Raw genomic sequence first — 12,906 nt, forward strand, 5'->3', positions numbered from 1 at the left:
TAGTTGTTTACCTCTCTTTTTCTCAGTTTCTTTATTTTCCATCATTTGGTCTTCTATATCACTGATTCTCTCTTCTGCCTCATTTATCCTAGCAGTTAGTGCCCCCATTTTTGATTGCACCTCATTAATAGCCTTTTTGATTTCGACTTGGTTAGATTTTAGTTCTTTTATTTCTCCAGAGAGGGTTTCTCTAATAACTTCCATGCTTTTTTCAAGCCCAGCTAGTATCTTTAAAATCATGATTCTGAACTCTAGGTCCAACATCGTAGTAATGTCCGTATTGAGTAGGTCCCTGGCAGATGGTACTACCTCTTGTTCTTTTTGTTGAGGTGATTTTTTTCGTCTTGTCATTTTGTCTAGAGGAGAATAGATGAATGAGAGAACAAAATGCTAACAGGGTAACAACATCCCCAGAAAATATACTCTAAACAAATCAAAAAAGACCTGAAACAAGGGGAAAAGAAAGGGAAAGAAAGAAAAAAGAAAGAGAAAAAGAAAAAGATAAAGATAAAAACAAACAAAAACAAAACAAAACAAAAAAACAGAATATGACCAAATATGATCAGGCTGGTGCATAGATCAATGCCACACACTAGATTTTGGGTGTATTTTGGTTTGTTAGAAGAAAGTGCCTCCTAAAATTTTAATGAAAGAAAGACTTAAATATGTACAAAATAAGGGTTGATACGATGAAGGGATGGAATATGACTGTAAAGATGAAAAATATAAAAAATTTTAAAAAAGGAATTGATAAGGTGTTTGAAAAAAGAAAGAAGAGGATTAAAAAAAGAAGAAAGAAAGAAAAAAAAACGGCAGAGAATGTGATTAGGCAGGAGACTAGAACAAAGCCATACACTAGAGATTTAGGGTATATTTTGATATGTTAGAAGAAACTGTATCTCAAAATTTTAAAGAGAGAACAACTTATATATATATGTCAAAAATAAAGGTAACTACTATGAAGGGATAGAATATTATTCTGAAAATGAAAAATAAAAAATTTTAAAAAGGGGATTGATAAGGGCGCCTGGGTGGCTCAGTGGTTAAGCGTCTGCCTTTGGCTCAGGTCACGATCCCAGAGTCCTGGGATCGAGTCCCACATCGGGCTCCCTGCTCAGCGGGAAGCCTGCTTCTCCCTCTCCCACTCCCCCTGCTTGTGTTCCTGCTCTCACTGTCTCTCTCTGTCAAATAAATAAATAAAATCTTAAAAAAAAAGGGATTGATAAGATGTTGGTTGAAAAGGGAAAAAGAAAAATTCAAAAAAAAAGTTAAAAAAATTAACTTTGAAAGACTAATGAGTCATGGTAAAAAAGCCATGAATTCTATGTGCAGTATTCCCCTAAAGCTGGAGTTCTCCTGTTCTCATTGATCGGTAAACTTGGTCTTGGCGGGCTGTTCATGCTGATCTTCTGGGGGAGGGGCCTGTTGCCGTGGTTCCCAGATGTCTTTGCCGGAGGTGGAATTGCCCCGCCCTTGTGAGTCCGGTCTAAGTAATCTGCTTTGGTTTGCTCTCGGGGGCTTTTGTTCCCTGCAAGCTCTCGGTACAGCTTTAGAGGATGAGAGTGAAAATGGCGGCCTCCCAATCTCCACCCGGGAGGAGCTGAGAACTCGGCCCATTCCTCAGTGCGCTCCCAGAGAAAAGCTGTCAATCACTCCCGTCTCCCCAGTCTCCGGCCGCACTCCGTGCTCACTCGGAGTGTGACCGAGCATTTCTATCTCTGGCACCCGACCCCATGTGGAGTCTCCAAACCCAGCAGATCCCTGAGGTGCGCTCCCACACCGCTCCTCCTGGGGGAGGAAGGGGAGTCTCCCTGGATCTGCCACTTGTTGGGTCCCTGCTGGAGGAGCAGTGGCCCAACTATCACCGATCACAGTTTATGGCAACCCTGAGCTGAGAGCCCGCGCCTTGGCTCCGTCTCTGCAGCCGGCTTCCCCGCTCTGATAGGGAGCTCTGCTGCACTCAGGCACCCCCGGTCTTTCTGTGACCCCGAAGGTCCTGAGACCACACTGTCCCACGAGGGTTCCATCCCCCTCTTAGCCACTGGAAAGACATCCCTCTGCGGGGCCGACTTCTCGAAGTTCCAATTTTGTGCTCCGCGGCTCTATCACTTGCCAGAAGCGGCCGACGGAAGCCCCCTCCCCCGCCGTCTATCCTCCCGAATATTGCCTTGGATTCACTTCTCCTCACATCCTACCTCCCAGAAAGTGGTCGCTTTTCTGTTCAGAGAGTTGTTGCTATTCTTTTCTTCGATCTCCTGTTGAGTTCATAGGTGTTCAGAATGGTTTGATCCCTATCCAGCTGAATTCCTGAGACCAGACGAAATCCAGGTTTCCTACTCCTCCGCCATCTTGCTCCCTTCAACCGAAGACAATATTGTTAAAATGGCAATACTCCCCAAACTGATCTACATACTCAACAAAATCAAAATCCAAGCTGGCTTTTTTGGCAGAATTTGACAAGTGGATCTTAAAATTCATGTGACAACACAAAGGATTCAAAATAGAAAAAAACAATCTTGAAAATAAAAAACTCCAAAGTTAGAGGACTCACAATTCCTCATTTCAAAAGTTAGTACAAAGCTGCAGTAACAAAGACAGTGTGGTACTGGCATAAGGATAGACATATAGGGTGCCTGGGTAGCTCAGTCATTGAGCATCTGCCTTTGGCTCAGGTCATGATCCCTGGGTCCTGGGATCGAGCCCCACATTGGGCTCCCTGCTTGGCGGGAAGCCTGCTTCTCCCTCTCCCACTCCCCCTGCTTATGTTCTTGCTCTCGCTAGCTCTCTCTCTGTCAAATAAATAAATAAAATCTTCAAAAAAAAAAAGGATAGACATATAGATTAATGGAACAGAATCCAAGAAATATCTGGATTTATAAAAAGGTCCATGTAGACATTTCTTCAAAAAAGATATACAAATGTCTAATAAGCACTTGAAGAGATGCTCAACATAATTATTCCTTAGGGAAATACAAATAAAAATCATAATAAGACACCACTTCACATCCACTAGGATAGCTTAAAAACAAGATAATAAAAAGTGTTGGTGAGGATATGGAGAAACTGGAACCCCAATACACTGATGGTGTTGTAAAATGGTGCAGCCATTTCAAAAAACTGTTTGGCATTTTCTCAATAGTTTAAAATTCTGACTTGCTATTTTACTCTTTGGAGTATACCCCAGAGAAATGAAAACTTACGTCTACAAAAATACCTGTACATGAATGTTCATAAAAGCATTTATAATAGCCCACAATAGAAGGAATCCAAATGTTCTTCATCTGATGAATAAAGAAAAAGAGATATATTTGTTTAATATAACCACACAGTGGAATATTGCTGGTGACAGAAAGGAATGAGATATTGATCCATACTACAACATGGATAAACCTTGAAAACATTATGCTAAGTGAGAGAAGTCAGACACAAAAGACCAAATATTGTGTGATTCCATTTATATGAAATGTCCAGAATAGGCAAATCCATAGAGACAGGAAGTAGATTAGTGGTTGCCAGCAGCCATGGGAAGGGAGAAAGGAGAGTGACTGCTATGGGGCATGAGGTTTCTTTTTGAGATGATAAAAATGTCCTGAAATTAGAGTGATGGTGGCTGCACCACTCTGAATATACTAAAAACCCCTGAATTGTATACTTTAATAGGGTCAATTTTATTTTATGTGAATTATATCTCAATAAAGCTGTTATAAAATTTAAAGAAATGATCATAAGCTTTCCTTTTTTTTGCCTTTGTCCTTCTATTTTATTTTTTCCAAGAGTTTTTGTTCAGCCTGCAGAGTCCTGGGGAAATCTCCAGTGACTATTCCTTAAGAGTAGTGTAACATCCTCCAGTGAATTCATTCCCAAGAGCCAACAGTTTCATTTGGCTTCTGAAATTTATCAAGGCAACCTGTCAGAGTTATTGCTTATCCTGCTTAATCACAGATCTAAGGGCATGCTGAGATTTACCATATTAGTGTTTTTGTTTTTTAAAACAATCTGTGGTCAGAGAAAAAAAAAATCCAGGAGGAAATCTTTCTTTTGATGGTAAGCTCTCAGCATGGACACTCAGTACATTGAACTTCAGGAAACACAGGCTAGGCTGACCAAAACAGGAAGTAGGATTCATGGGGGCCCCTATATTATATATAGTATGGTATAATCTGGTGGTAACTAGTCCTGAATCCATTCAGGGTTTTTCAGCTAGAAAACTCAAAGCAGTTTCCTATCAGAATGTTTATTTAACTTATTTTAACATGCCTTTTTAGAACTAAGGAGATTAATACTAATGAGGCTAAAACATTAACTAAAAGCACTACCCCACAAGGAAAAAGCTCTATTATTTCATAGAACGAAAAGCAGAGTTCTTCATATAGACCAGGTAAACTATTTCCCTGATACTACGAATTAGCTCTAATTCAGTACTTGATGGATCAATAACTTATACTGTAATCATTGTTACAGAATACTTTCATTATACTCACTACATGCAAATAAATGTTTATAAGTAACTGCTCCATTATTCATTATTTAATCCAAAAACCAAATCAAAACAGTATATTCTCAGATTTGTAATTTGTCAGCAAGAAAGTCTTAGAAAAAAATTTTAAAATGGTTAAAAATAAAAATTACAGGTACAAATCAGAGAAGGTTCTGTGATCCTACCATTTCCTCTCCCTCTAGTTCACTTCTAAAAAAGAATAAAAGGATGAAATAGACTTGTTAGAGCAAAGATAAAAGGACAGAAGATAGTAGCCGATGAGGGAGGGATTTTAATATATTTTGGAAAATGACATTTGACAGGGTCATAAGTATGGAGAAAGCCAAAATCTAAAGGTCTTGCCATGGTGAATAGTAACAAAAAGTGAGCTAGTTTGCACCTGTGAACCTCTAATTACTTGGCATTTGGAGTTCTCCGTCTAATGCAGGGCAGGGTTGAAGATAGTACTGAAAATCAGGGATGGTTAGAAATACATTAATACACACACATGAAATACATTAACAATGTCAGATGCCAGGAGTCCCTTCTTACCCAGTAGAGTCAACTTCCTTCATCTTCCCTTTGGCCAGGTGGAAGACTTTGAGCTACTCCTTGAATAAACTGGCAGGAAGCTTCAGGATTCAAAAACTTTGCTTGCCAATCAACAACCTTGTCTAATGACACAGAACGTTCAAACACACTTTACTAACGTGAATCCTAAGGGTAAACAGAAAGTGAGATAAATGTAACCCTATTTTTGGTGAAAGTCTGAAAGATAAATTTAACAAATAATACAAAAAAAAATAAACTTGAAACAAGCAATAGAGAAAATGCTGGGAACAGAAGAAAATACTAAAAATCAACCAACCAACCAATTAAACTCCACCACCACCACCACCCTCACCATCACTGCCAAAAGAATAAAAAACAAAACTATTCAATAAATATCCTCAGACATAAAAAGGAGGATAAGAAGTATCTATAAAACGAGAGGTAACATATTCAGAGGAAGAGTTAAAGATAAAATTATCTTCAAAGGTAGGATAAAAAGATCAAGAATGGGAGCGCCTGGGAGGCTCAGTGGTTAGGTGTCTGACTTTTTATTTCAGCTCAGGTCATGATTTCAGGGTCATAGGATGGAGCCCCACGTTGGGCTCCATGCTCCTCACACAGTCTGCTTGTCCCTCTCCCTCGGCTTCTCCCCACTGCTTGTGTGTGCTCTTTCAAATAAGTAAATTAATTAATTAATTAAGTAAAATCTTTAAAAAAATCAAGAATGGGAAAATATGAGAAAAACATCTCTCTATATAAAGGATCAATCCAAAAGATCTAACACTCTATCTATAGGACTTCTAGAAAAAGATGGCAGACAAAAGAGAATGAAGTAATTGACTAATGAAAAGACAATTTCTCCTTCCTGAAGAGCATGAGATTCCATATTCAAAGCACTCAGCCCAATGAACTGACCTGAAATGACAAAGCACTGGGAATGGCAGACCCCTGGGGGTAGAAAGACTTCAAATTCTTTGCAGAGCATCATTTTCAATCAAGAATTCTCTACCTAATCACATCATCAATCCAGAGCTTGAACATGGAATAAAGCCATTTCTTGTGCATCTCCTGTGTACCTTGTTCAAAAATTAATTAATTAATTAGTTTTAAAGAAACACATATTACTAGAGGATATGCTGTGGCAGAATCAAGAAACGAAGAAAAGGAAGATGAGGGTCTAGGTGCACACACGCAAAAATGTACATTTAATGAAGTTTGGAAAGGGAAATCCCAGGATGCTTTCTTTGTCATAGGCCTAAAGAGAAACGATTCTTGGAATGAAGAAGAAAAACTGAAGTTTCTAGGAAGAAAATTCTCAGAAAAAAAAGTAAGGCAGGTGAAAAAGGGATTGCTAGAGTTTCAGTTATGTTTGGGCATTTGAAAAAAATACATAACTAGTTTTAAGGAGAAGTGGGGGAGGCAAGTCTTCATTAAACCTCATTTAGTATTATTATTGGATTAAAATTTATAATAATCCCTAAGGATTTTGGGACAATGCAAAAATAAAAGCTCATACAAAGTCTAAAAACAGTCATGAAGAAAAATTTAATTTGCAAGGCTACATAGAATTGTGGTGAAGAAGATAACAGATCAGACTGATTTCTTTTCAAGCTGACCATGACCTTTTAATCTGATACATATGTGAGCAGTCTTATTTTCCTGGCTGTACTTAACAGACCCTGGCCAGTAAGAAACAGAGGAAAAAGATACATAATAACCAAAGGATGGCCATAGGGCTTTTTTTTTTTTTTCCCAAGCCCTAGTTCTATGACAGTATTTTAAGCCAAGATCATCTCAAAAACTTTCAAGGGCTTCCCTCCCCAGGCTGTCCCTGTTACCTCAAGGATCTTATATTCGGCTATAATCCCTCTCCCTTGCTTACTCTGCTCCAGTGACCTCCTTGCTGATTCTCAAAAACGCCATGCCTGCTACTGCCTCAGGGCCTTTGCACTTGCCATTTTTGTCTGTTTTACTTAGTGTTATGTTCCTACTATAGTGTCTGCTACATAATAGGCACTCTGTACATATTTGTTGAATGAATGACGGTGAATCCCCCCGCCCCCTTTTTATCAAGAAGAGACAGTAAAGTATCCACCCAAAGTTTGTTTGGCATCTACTCAATTTAATATTAAGAAATTTCTGTTTACTCATTGGAAGAAATTGAAGGGAAAGATATGGAATGTTGCATGAATCTGTCCTTATAAAAGCTACCACAAAATGGCTTTAATTAAAAATAAAGTTGACAAGTGATTAGTCTACATTATGTTTTTTGTTTTTTGTTTTTTTTTTTAGTTTACATCACATTTATTTTTTCAGTTTTGAGAATGACATTACAAACTGGGTAGGACACTTTAGTTCAGTTTTGGCAAATGCTTCTAACAGTAATCATTATACAAATGTGACTCTTCTTTATTGCTGATAATTTTAGATGTATTCTGATACATGTAAACCAATATTTTAAGATACACACAAAATACTGAATCTAACCATAGCACTAACCTTTCTAATAAAAAAAAAAAGTCTCCATTAACATTCTTTCAGTGTTTCATTTTTTCTGGTTATGGTTTTAATCTCTGCTGTGTAATTTCTTTTACCAGTTAATATATATGATGGTTAAATAAATATTAGACAAAAATAGTGACACCCCTTTTCGAATTAACAACTATTGAATCGAGGATGTTAATATGGTTTTTCTATACTCAATGGGCTACACAGCCTTAAATTCAATAGTTCAATAATGCAACGTAACAAAAATAAGGACACTTACGTTCCATATCTGGAAGTCCAAAGATTGAGACAATCTTGATCCAACCTTGGGGTTAGATCAGTGATATCATTAGAACTAAGATTTCTTCCATCTTTCTGCTCTACCATTCTTAGCATAAAATGCTTTTCTCATTAAGACAATAGATTCAAACCTGCAAAGTATCCTAATACCACTTCCTTTCAACTAGTGTAAGAAATTTCTTCTGTCCCATGTCGTTTCCTCTTAATTAGAGTTGTACAAGCAGCCCTTCCAAGTACTAGTAAGTGAGCATCCCCAGAGTGGAATTCACCAGGAGGCAGCTTACAGAGAGGCGGAGAGCATGTGTGGTAGATTTAGGCTGCCGGTGTTCAAATACTGGACCTGGATCTACCAACTCATTAACCATGTTATCTTGAGTAATTAACTTGTCTGTGTCAAAGTTTCCTTATTTGAATAAAGAAAGGTAAGAGGACCTTGTTCAAATACATGGGAAGTGTTCAAAACTCTGTGGCATATGGTAAGTGCTCAATGAATGGGAGCTCTCACTATTATCTCCCAGTTATGATAGATCTCCCAAGTTCAACATCAAATCAAGAACTGGCTGTTATCTAGACAATATAGACAAGAGTTCAGGCCCAAATCATTACTTCTTTGATTATCTGGAGCTTTTAGGAATTAGGTATTTCATTTGTTTAATTTATCCGAGTAATACAATATGCCTTGTCACTGAGTTAGTGAGCAGGTTAAAGTTATGGTATAAGGACTAATAGGTATCTGGTAGACAAATGGATGGGGACTGATAACCTAATGAAACCGTCAGGCAGTAAACACCGTTCAACCCTACTACCAAGCTAGGCATGTGTAGATCCTTTGGACAGAGTGTCTGAGGAGGGAGTTTTGTTTCATTTGGCATTTCACAGCTTACCTGGTTAGATTTCTTGTATGTACACAAGTATGCATGTATGTTTGAATATCCACAGACAAGTAGAAACAAGGAGAGAGATAATGACAGGTAGACTGCAAGACGAAGAGAATTGTTATTATAGACTCTAACGGTAAGAACTACAGCAGGCTACAATATTTGGGCAGAACCTACGGAACGATGGAATTTTTAGAGGCAGTCCTGATCAAAACAGCATTCTCTTGTTCATTATTTTTTTCTTTTTAAAGTCTTCTGCTTGCTGTTCTTGTCCCTTGGATACAGAAGTGGAGCTGATTTTACAAATGAGTGTTGCTTCTATGTTTTTTAAGAGCAGCCGGAAAATAAGTCAAATCCTCTGCAGTTCACACGAGGGCTTTCCTGAGAACAAACCCACTTGTCTACCTCTCTGATGAAGCAAATTTTCAAGCACTTTCCCCTCATTATAAAAGTGAAAGATGGTGTTATAATTACACATAATTATCGGGCTATCTGCTCCCCTTTTCTATAAGAAAAGAGAGTAAGGTATTCATCTTGCAAGTACCATTTGGTTTTAATAATAATAAAAAAAGTTTCTCTCTTTTTAAACATTTTGGCTAAATCCTGAGATGTACAACCTTAAAAACCATTCATTTGCTGCTGCTGGGAAATCCCCCGAAACCTAGGGCAGTGTGAAAATGGGAAGAAGGTGGTATTTTTTTGAAGCAGGTGGTTGTTTTGGCCACCTTTGTTCTGTGATCATGGAGAGAATAGCCCTTCTCGCCACCCCATCTCCCCACAGGACTCTAAGAAAACAGGTTAGGGCCAGTTCTCATGGGCCAGCGGCTACTCAGGCCCTCTTCATTCTTACAAAATTGGTATTGGCGACTGTTAGCAGGCTGTAAAAGCACGTTTGCTTTCATTCTGGGAAAGAAGAGGGGACAGTCACGTATGCTCTGTGTATGTGTGTGCGTGCATAGAGTCATGCAACCTCTGTGGGGTGTGTGTGTGTGTGTGTGTGTGTGTGTGTGTGTACAGAGATTGGATACGGAATTTGCCATGGCCTTTGTTTATCAGCAAATAAACTGTGCCCATTTGGACATTCTATCAGAATTCTGAATTTCTGGTTAAAAATCTCTCTGCTTGAACATGCCTGTCCGAAATCACTGCTGTTGCTGTTGCCAGGGGTCATTAAATGTACAGGGAAGGAGGCCAGGCAGAGATGCTCTGCCTTGTCTTAAATGAGCAAGGGTTGGTGCACAACACTGGCAGATGAGCAAGTTATATACGATCCCAGAGACTCCGGTCCCCCCTCCTGGGGACTGCGAATTCTCTGCCACTGTGAAGCGGCTTAGAAATGAGCCGACAAAGAAGTCCATTGACTTTAACGTGAATATGCTTGAATCACACAGAAGACAAGAATAAATCACCTTACAAATGTGTCTGGTGTCATTTTCTCCTCCTCCTTCTAGTTTCCCCACCCCCACCCCTTTTGTTCTTGGTGGATGTTTTTGTTATCAGCGGCATCTTTCAGAAGTCGCCTTTTCAGGATTTTTCTGAGGGTGACTAGGGTGTGAGCTAGGTGCTGCTGCAGTATGAATCTTTTAAAAGCCGCCTAAGAAATATTTAAGACCCTGGTCCAGGAGGAACGGCTCTCCCAGGCATAATTTTTGGTGCTGGTTGCAGCAGGGAGCGTATGCTGGGAGGAAAGTATTATTTTTCTAAATGGAAGGTGTCAGATGGTCACGCAATGTGACTGCATGTTCGAGATCACTGCCTCCCATCTGCAATTTGTGACGTGTGAAAGATTCTGCCCAAATGTGCTCACCAACTGGAAATCCTCGGCACTTTTTTTCCTTATCAGGAGAGACCAAGATAACCAATGGTTTACAGATCATGGATCCTATCAAATTAATATCACTGTAGGATAAAATCTGTTTTAAATACAACTCCTAAACTCCAGCAAAGTTAACTAGTACAAACAAGTTCATTCATCTGATTAAGAACCTCTGCTTAGGAAACAACAACAAAATGAAATCTGCTTATCACTATACCTCACTTCAAAAATAGGCTGATATAAAAGAGGATATATTTTTCCAGGTTAATTAATGCCAACCCTCCCCAGAACTGAAGTTAAGCAGTCTCGAATCAGGGCCCTTTTTTCCCTTGTCTTATATGCCCCTCAGTCTCTTTCTAATTAAACCCAGCAAAACTCAGAAAGGACAGACTGTTTAGCCTTTGCCTAAATAGGGGTTCACGTTTTGAACTGAGCTCAAACCTTCGAGTTCTGTTTATTCTTGGCTAGGCGTAATTCCCAGCTTCTCAGATAAAAGGGTCGTAAAAAGGCTCATAAGGTGCTTCGGACATCAAACAGCTCATACAAAACAATATCTTGATGAGTTAAGTGCAAATGAATCAGAAACATAATGGGCTAAAATTCCCTTGCTGTGCACAGGGCTTGCCGGCTCAAGGAGAAAAGTGCTTGGCTCTGCAAAGCACACCTTGGGTTTCATTACCCCCCAAACCTTGGGAAGGGAGTTTCTACATTTGGCCTAAGAGGTGAGTCTCATTTGCTTGGCCAAATTCTTCCATGATGGAGCACGAAAAAGGGAAGGTCTTGCTCAGCTTTTCCATTTCTCGTTTATATCAAATGGGGACACGGGGAAAGGGCTGGAAGGAATGACACCCTCAGGTGAGTGCGGAAGCCGTATTCATCCCCAAATCATTTTATATTGTGTATTTTGTGTCACAAAGCTCTTCACAATCAGTGACAAAACATAGAGGGATTACAAATTCAAGCAATGGATCACTATCACCGTTTTGTGAGGCAGCACGCTGCTGCACAGACGGCAGAGGGAGTGACAAGGGCTGAGATGCTCTGCGCTGAGGCGTCGGTCTGGAGTACCCGAGTGCTGGTGTGAGGTCTTCTCTCCAGACAGGAACCTTCCACCACACTCCAGGGTCAAAGGATACCCTGATCTGAGGTCTCCCCTCACAAGCCACTGCCGCAGGCGGGAGGCCCGCCAGGCTCTCTTCAGGGGTGACCCTGGTGGGCCAAGTGGGGAAAAAAACCCCAACAACAGGGATGTGAGAGAGAATATGGCAAAACCTCTCTGATTTTGTTGAGGGGGGAACACATGTGGCTCCTAGGAGGCTGTTTCCAAATGATGTAGCAGAAAAAATTAACAGAGAAACAGGCCTTTTACTCAATAATGGCCCTTTGCATTGATTCTCAGGATTCCTTATCAGTAAAGCGCTTCTCCCTCCTCTCAGCTAATTCCAGTCCTGTCCATCCTTTAAAACTCAGGGCAGATCCAGCCTTCTTCTTCATCGAAGTTTCCTCATTGTTACTCATTACCCAAATGAGTGATATGCTGTGCTCTTTTTCCTCTGAACTCACTTGCCAAGTTTTGTCTTTGCGACCGTTTTGGTAATTACCCATCTTCTGCCTTGACTTGAAAGTCAGCAATTGTTTAGTGGGCTTGACCATTTCATAAATTTTTGTTTTCATTTTCTATTTAAACTGGAGGGATTTTTAAAATTAATTTATTTATTTTGAGAGAGAGAGAGAGAGAGTGTGGGTGCAAGCATGAGTGGGGGAGGGGCAGAGGGAGAGACTCTTAGAGTAGACTCCCCACTGAGTGCAGAGCCTGACTCAGGGCTCCGCATGGGGCTCCACGTGGGGCTCAATCTCACGACCAATGAGATCATGACCTGAGCTGAAACCAAGAGCCCACCGCTCAGCCAACTGAGCCACCCAGGCACCCTGGAGTTTTCTTGAGAAAAGGGCGTGGCCTTACGTATCTCTTATTTCCTTACTGGAGAAGGGGAAGGGTCCAAGTTTGTGCCAAGCCCTGCATATACCTGTAGGTAGAGGCCAGGAAATGGACTCTGAGACACTGTCTCCTGTCTGTGGCACAGGGTAAGTGGTGGAGGAGAGATTCGAATTCTGACTGATCACAAAGCCCTTCCTTAGATGAGAAACAAGCCAGATAAGAATTAAGTAATTGATTCCTGATTTAACCACGAAAAGAAAATCAGAGAGAATTCTCATGAGTACATTCATTCTTTTGTTTCAGAGTGAGAGCATTCTTTTAATATTTCTGCACTCCAGAAGCCTTGTCTTAGCTTCCTTCAGGGGAAGAGATGGCGTAGGTAGCACCTATCGATGTTCTGAGAGGAGTCACTGGCTGTGGTAGTTCAGAGTTTGCTACCAGCTGAGGGATGTGGCAG

The sequence above is a fragment of the Zalophus californianus genome, chromosome 14 (assembly GCF_009762305.2).
Source record: "Zalophus californianus isolate mZalCal1 chromosome 14, mZalCal1.pri.v2, whole genome shotgun sequence".
NCBI classification, from domain to species: Eukaryota; Metazoa; Chordata; class Mammalia; order Carnivora; family Otariidae; genus Zalophus; species Zalophus californianus.